Genomic DNA, 7,986 nt, shown 5'->3' with positions numbered 1-7,986 from the left:
GTTGACACGCTCGACTTGACCGCTTGTTTGAGGATGGAAAGCTGTGCTGAAGCGGATGTTGGTGCCCATGGCTTTCTGAAAAGAATCCCAAAACTTGGAGGTAAAAATGCTGCCACGGTCTGAAGATATCACTTGAGGAATACCGTGCAGAGAGACAATGCGAGAGGTATAGAGTTCCGCCAATTGAGCTGCAGTGATCGACTCTTTGATAGGCAGAAAGTGAGCCACTTTGGTGAGCTTGTCGATGACAACAAATATAGCATCATTGCCACGCTTGGACTTTGGAAACCCAGTCACGAAGTCCATTTCAATGTGGTCGAACTTCCATTCTGGAATGGCAAGAGGTTGGAGGAGACCTGCTGGCCTTTGGTGTTCTGCCTTCACTCTTCTGCAGACATCACATTCATTCACGAATTGAGCGATCTCGCGCTTCATTCGAGTCCACCAATAAGCTTGCTTGAGATCCTGATACATCTTCGTACTACCAGGGTGGATGGAGAGGAGAGAGTTGTGAGCCTCGTTCATGATCATCTTACAAAGTTCACCTTTGGGCACAACAATTCGATCCTCGAAGAAGAGAGTGTCCTTGTCATCAAGTCGGTAGCACTTGTACTTGGACTGACTCTTTGCAATACCAATCTTCACCTTTTTCACCATAGCATCAAGAAGTTGGGCTTGGCGAATCTGGTCTTCTAAGGTAGGAGAGACTTGAAGGTTGGCGAGGAAACCTTGAGGAACAACTTGCAGATTAAGTTTGCGGAAAGCTTCACAAAGCTCGGGTTGATAAGGCTTGAGAATCAGACTGTTGCAATATGCTTTTCTGCTCAAAGCGTCAGCAATCACATTAGCCTTGCCTGGAGTATACTCGATACTCGGATTGTACTCTTGAATCATTTTGACCCATCGAGTCTGCCTGAGGTTGAGATTAGGCTGAGTGAAGATGTACTTGAGACTCTTGTGATCAGTGAAAATATCCACTTTCCTTCCCAATAGAAGATGTCTCCAAGTCAACAAAGCATGCACAACTGCCGCCAACTCGAGATCATGAGTGGGGTAGTTCTTCTCATTAGGTTTCAACTGGCGAGAGGTGTAAGCGACAACTTTCTTCTCTTGCATCAGTACAGCACCGAGACCTTGGAGAGAGGCATCACAAAAGACCTCGTACGGCTTGGTTTCATCAGGCGGAGTCAGAACTGGAGCGGTGATCAATTTCTCTTTCAAAGTGTTGAAAGCAATATCACACTCCGGAGACCAAACGTACTTGACGTGCTTCTGAAGAAGATTTGAGAGAGGCTTGGCGATCTTAGAAAAGTTTTCAACGAATCTTCTGCAATAGCTTGCGAGACCGAGAAAACTGCGGAGTTACTTCACGTTCTGAGGAGGTTCCCAATTCACAATTGCAGACACCTTCTCAGGATTCACGGAAATGCCCTTGGCAGAGATGATATGACCAAGATAAAGAACCTCATCGAGCCAAAATTCACACTTGGAGAACTTGGCGAAGAACTGATGTTCTCTGAGCTTGTCAAGAACCAAACGCAAGTGCTTGGCATGATCTTCCTTGTCCTTCGAGAAAACCAGAATGTCGTCGAGATAGACCAAAACGAATTCATTGGTGTAGGGGTTGAAGATGAAGTTCATCATGCGAGAGAACGTCGGAGGAGCGTTTGCGAGGCCAAAACACATGACGGTGTATTCATATGAACCAAAGCTTGTTCTGAACGCCGTCTTGGGAATATCTTGCTCACGAATACGAATCTGATGATAACCCATACGGAGATCAAGCTTGGAGAATACTTGAGCACCCTTGAGTTGTTCGAACAGCTCATTGATGTTGGGAAGTGGGTATTTGTTCTTGATGGTCTTCTTGTTTACTGGACGGTAATCAACACAAAGTCGACTCGATCCATCCTTCTTCTTCACAAAAAGAACACCACAACCCCACGAAGAAGTACTAGGCCGAATGAGACCCAATCTTTCTTGCTCATCGAGTTGTTTCTTCAACTCCTTCAACTCTTCGGGGCCGAGCTTGTAAGGACGTTTGCACACAGGTTCCGTGCCAGGCTCAAGTTCAACAACGAATTCAACTGGCCGGTGCGGAGGCATTCCTGGGAGCTCTTCTGGAAAGACGTCTTGATACTCACAAACGACAGGAATTTGAGAGATGGCATCCAATTCACCCTTCTCATTGAGAGAAAACAACCGGATGGTATTATCCCGAGCGGCAAAGACAATGACATCCTCAGACGAATGAGTCAGTTGAATCTGCCTGGCTGCACAATCAAGCTGAGCTTTATGCTTAGAGAGCCAGTCCATCCCGAGAATAAGATCGCTATCCGAGTTGCCAAGAACCGTAGGAGAAGCCAAGAACTTGTAGTCACCCAGAGTGATAGAAACATCCGGAACGATGGAGTTAGCCTGCATGCGCTTACCGAGAGAGACAACTGCTAAAGGACTAGGCAAAAATTGTGAAGGCAACCCATGCTTAGATGAAAATGGTCTCGAGATGAAACAATGCGATGCACCCGTGTCAAAAAGAACATTTGCAGGAATATCATTAACAGGAAGGTTACCCATGATGACATCTGACGAGTCCTCTGCCTGAGCTGCATTCATCAAGTTGACCTTGGCGGACTTGGGGTTATGCTTGACCACAGCTGTACTTGCCGATCTGACAGGAGGAGGAGGAGGAAGACGCCTCTGGTTGGTACACTTGTTGGCATAGTGACCCTTCTGTTGGCACTTGTTGCACGTGACCTCTGAAAGCGGACGGTGATACGGAGCACTCGATCTTGGCGCTTGAGACGAAGACTTGTTCTGAAAGCCTGGGTTGGTTGGGTGGGAGAAACCACTGCCACCTTTGTTCTTCTGCTGATACGGCTGACGGAACGGAGGAGGAGGAAGCCAATACTTCTGCTGCTTGACCACTTGAGTAGAGGAAGACGGAGTAACATCTCTGGCACGCTTCCTGGAAGCATCACACCTCATCTGAGCAGCCTCTTGCTTCAGTGCCATGTTGTAGAACTCATCGTATCTCAACGGCTCAAAGAGGACAAGAGCGAGCTGAATTTCCTCACGAAGACCACCCCTGAACTGATAGATCATGCTCCTCTCATCAGGAACATCCTGCTTGGCAAAACGGGCGAGCTTCTGGAACAACTTGTTGTAGTCATAGACAGACAAAGAGCCTTGCTTCAGATTGCGGAATTCCTGACGCTTACTCTCAACCACACTTTGAGGGATGTGATGAGCGCGGAAATCTTGACGAAAATCATTCCAAGTGATAACACGTTCACCTCTGGAATCCTTGTACTGCTAGAACCACTCTGCAGCCTGATCTTTGAGCTGGAAAGAAGCGAACTTGACGAAATCTTCAGGCCTGACGTTGCTGCATTCAAAATGCTTGCCCAGATCCACTAGCCAATCGTCAGCATCGGTAGCCTCAACACAACCGCTGAACGTCTTTGGGCCATTAGCAAGGAACTGGTTCAGTGTAGCAAAGTGGTGCTGATTATTGCCTTGATTCCCTTGACTGCCTTGATTGCGCTCTTGGAGAATTTGCATGATCAACTGTGTGTTTGCATTAGTAGCGGTCATCACAGCTTGCCATGCTTCCGGAGGAGGCGGAGGTGGAGGCGGATCAGGATTCGGAGTCGTGCGCGTTGGAGGAGCCATCCTGAAGAGGTTGACCACCATTAGCACATTGATAGACAACAATATAGAAGCTGAATCCAACGGAATGAAAATTGCAACATATGGTCTTCACATCCGAACAGAATGAACGAATGCATTTCTCTTGAAGTGGTCACATATCCATAAATTGAGAAGCCACGAAGAATTAAGGTAGAGAAATAAATCAACAAGGTACGGATCAAGAACGAATAATCGGTAAGAAATCCCAATCTCAAACCAATATCCGTGGAAGAAGAACTAGAGCTACTAGAATTCCCACCTATGAAATTCCCGAACCTTTCTGGTTATGCAATCAGGTGTTGGGGATACAGGGGAAGCACAATATCTCACCCAAACTAGCAAATCCTACATCCAGCTGTATCCATCCTTCAACACATAACCAAGAAACCTTCGGAAACCATCTACCTCAACCTTCGAAAAGCATCCGTTATACAAGTTATGGCGATACTCCCGAACTCCCGCCCCAGTACTGGGTGGCGTCGAGGTTATCTCACCAACGAACTTTATAAAAGAGATTTTCGATGTCGGCGAACATATCTCAAGTATACCAGAATTGGAACGATAAAATTGTGACGACAACACCTCGGAGCTCAACTCCTCGGGACACTGCCACAACCCCTAAAGACAGGAGGCACCAAGAACAATGTTCTCGTCACAAAACCATCGGAACAAAACCAAGATACTCGCGTGATCCTAAAAAAAAATTTAGTGAAATTTGAGAAGAGAAGAGTCAAAACTCTACGTCAGGATGCCTTACCAGAGCGATGAGGAGACTGGGAAGTAAAAGAATTCCTAAGCTCTCCGATATATAATTCCTAAGGACTCAAAACATTTTTCTAGACACAACTCGGCTGCTAAAAACTATCAAGCAATGGGGCTCCTAAGGTCGGGGAAGGCTCTGATTACCAACTTGTAACGCCCTCAATGCGGCTATAGCTCCCACGTGTCGAGGCACGACTTAGAGACATAACCGCATTGAAAGCAATGTCGCAAGTTAGGCAATCATTACAACATCCCATGTAATACATAATAAAAGGGGGAGATAGCATAGTTGGCTTACACTCGCCACGTCACATCAGAGTACATAAATAACATCCATCAAACAATCACTCATGGCCCGACTACGGCGCCAAAAATAGAAAAAGAACCCAACATGCGACAAGGTCCTGAATCGATAACCCCAACTAGGCACCACTACTGATCATCCGGAAAAGACACGTAGTATCGCTGAGAGTCCTCGTCGAACTCCCACTTGAGCTCGTAATCGTCAACTGGAGTAGAAACACCTGGACCTGCATCTGGAGTTGTAGTATCTGTGAGCCACAGGGACTCAGCAATCTCGCACCCACGCGATCAAGACTATTTAAGCTCATAGGAATGGATAAGGCAAAAATATGTGGAGCTGCAGCAAGCGTCTAGCATATGTGGTGGCTAACTTATACGCAAAAGAGAGCGAGAAGAGAAGGCGAGGCACGAGCGAGAAGCTAAAGGAACATCCTGCGCAAGCATAACTCCAACACCGTGTCCACTTCCCGGACTCCGCCGAGAAGGGGCCATCACGATAACACACACGGTTGATTCATTTTAATTAAGTTTAGTTCAAGTAATCTACAACCGGACATTAACAAATTCCCATCTGCCCATAACCGCGGGCACGGCTTTCGAAAGATTAATCCCTGCAGGGGAGTCCCAACTTAGCCCATGACAAGCTCTCGCGGTCAACGAAGGAATAGACCTCCTCCCAAGACGTTCCGATCAGACTCGGTATCTCGGTAACTCAAGACACTTCGACAGGTTAAAACAAGACCAGCAACACCGCCCGAATGTGCCGACAAATCCCGATAGGAGCTGCACATATCTCTTTCTCAGGGCACATTCAGATTGTCTTAGGTACGGGTAGGCCAGCCCAGAGTTGCCCCTGGTAGCCACCGGTAGCTGACAGGTGGACCAACACTCAGAGGAGCACTGGCCCGGGGGGGTAAAATAAGATGACCCTTGAGTCTGCAGAACCCAAGGGAAAGAAAAGGCTAGGTGGCAAATGGTAAAATCAAGGTTGGGCATTGCTGGACAAGCTTTAATCAAGGCGAAATATCAAGGGGTTCCCATTATAACCCAACCGCGTAAGGGACGCAACAATCTGGGAACATAACACCGATATGACGGAAACTAGGGCGGCAAGAGTGGAACAAAACACTAGGCGAGAGGCCGAGCCTTCCACCCTTTACCAAGTATATAGATGCATTAAGATAACATAGCAATATAGTGATATCCCAACCAGTAAATAAATGTCCCAACAAGGAACGGCTCCAATCTTCACCTGCAACTAACAACGCTATAAGAAGGGCTGAGCAAAGCAGTAACATAGCCAATCAACGGTTTGCTAGGACAATGGTGGGTTAGAGGTTCAACATGGCAATTGGGAGGCTGACAAGCAAAAGGTAGGCATCGTAGCAGTGGCAAAGCAAAAGAGCGAGCAAACTAGCATAGCAAAGATAGTAGTGATTTCGAGGGTATGATCATCTTGCCTGCACAGTTGTCAGAGTTGACTGGATCCACGCAAGCAAACTCAACGGGCTCCTCGGTAGCGAACTCGTCTCCCGGCTCTACCCAACAAGACAAACAAGCAACAAGGATACAATCAACCACGGCAAGACCAAGCAATATGATGAAATGACGATATGCTATGCGGGATGCGATGCGGGATGCAAAATGCAAGATATGACAGGAAATGCATGAACCTGGCATCAACTTGGAAAACCAAGTGTGCCACTGGATAGAGGGGATGAAATCGCTTGAAAACGACATAAAGATCATTGGAATCGGAGCTACGGTTTGGAAATGGCGAGCGTTTTAAGATAAGACACCGGTCTGCGATTTACAGCAAGTAGGCATCTAAATGCAACGAAATGAACATGCTACAGCCACCAAACATGAAAACAAAATACATGGCAGTGATGTACACAAGATGGTTGACAAAACACTAGCACTGATCCATAGGCAAATTCATCCATTAAGAGGTTCAAACAAGCATGGCTAAAACGCAAATGCAAAACAGATTTCAGACTTAGTGAAATTAACACTAGTCTGAAATTTCAGATCACGATGCTCTCTTCGGAGCAGCAAAACAACATGATAGAAAACCTGAACATGACAAGTAAGAACATGGCATGGAGCTACTCAACAAGCTTAACAAAACACCCAAAGTGACCTGGGGCCAAAAGGGTTCACAAAATACTCTACCGAGCTCACGAACATAGCTCGAACACAATCAGTTTTCAGACTTAGTGAAAACTGAGACACGCTGAAATATAACTCACGAAGGCATGTAAACGAGCTCGATGCACTCACTACGGTGCAAGTCATGGCAAGGAAAGCATATAACCAGCAAGAAGGCACAAAGTTCTAGCTACATATAGCAAGAACGAAGGCATAGCATGCATGCAACACTAACGGTAGCATCGGCAAAATCGCAAACAAGTTGACGATCTGCCCGGATTAACAACGAAGCAAAAGTTGAGCTCGATTGAGTCAACCTAGAGCACTCCACATATGCAAACAAAGACATGGATGGATAGAGCATAACATAATTATCAAAACTCCCTTACTGATCATCCTCAAAAGAGGCACGGATCACTAGGAAACAAGCTGGACATATAGCATCACGAACTAAAATATCCCAGACTTAGTGAAATCACTAAGTCCCTGAAATCTGCAATCTTAGGTACCTCTCTTCGCAAGCTTGCACAAGACAACACACACATCCTAAAAATGCATGGGTGGCACCTCTGGAAAGAAGGCAAAATACTTAACAATTCATCCCAAAGGGGCACAGGCATATCATGCACGAATTAAACATGGCAAAAATGACAAAAGTGCATGATGAACTAACGGATCTGCAATTTAACTCACGAAGCCTCCTTCTAACAGCATTTTGGGCATCAAGATGACCTCAAATGCAAATGATGCAATGGAATGAAATGATGTACATGTCGAGGCGAAGATTTTGATATATCATATGCACAAAACGGAGCTACGGTTACGGAGATACGAGCAGTCAAAGAATGCATAAAAAATCTGGGAGTTAGGGTTTCGGGGGAGAGAGGGTCAACCTAGATCTAGATCCGGCTACTGTAGCAGCACTGTAGCACCCGCGCGAGTTCGCCGGAGACGGCTCGCCGGAGCCGGTGGAGGCGGCCGGAGCAGCGGGGAGAGGCCGGGGCGGCGCCGGGAAGGTCGGGGGAGGCCGGTGGCGGCGCCCGGCGGCGGCGGTGGCGGCCCGCGCGCCGGCGAGGA

Source organism: Triticum dicoccoides, chromosome 3B, assembly GCF_002162155.2.
Source record: "Triticum dicoccoides isolate Atlit2015 ecotype Zavitan chromosome 3B, WEW_v2.0, whole genome shotgun sequence".
Lineage (NCBI taxonomy): Eukaryota > Viridiplantae > Streptophyta > Magnoliopsida > Poales > Poaceae > Triticum > Triticum dicoccoides.
This window is presented reverse-complemented; position numbering follows the sequence as displayed.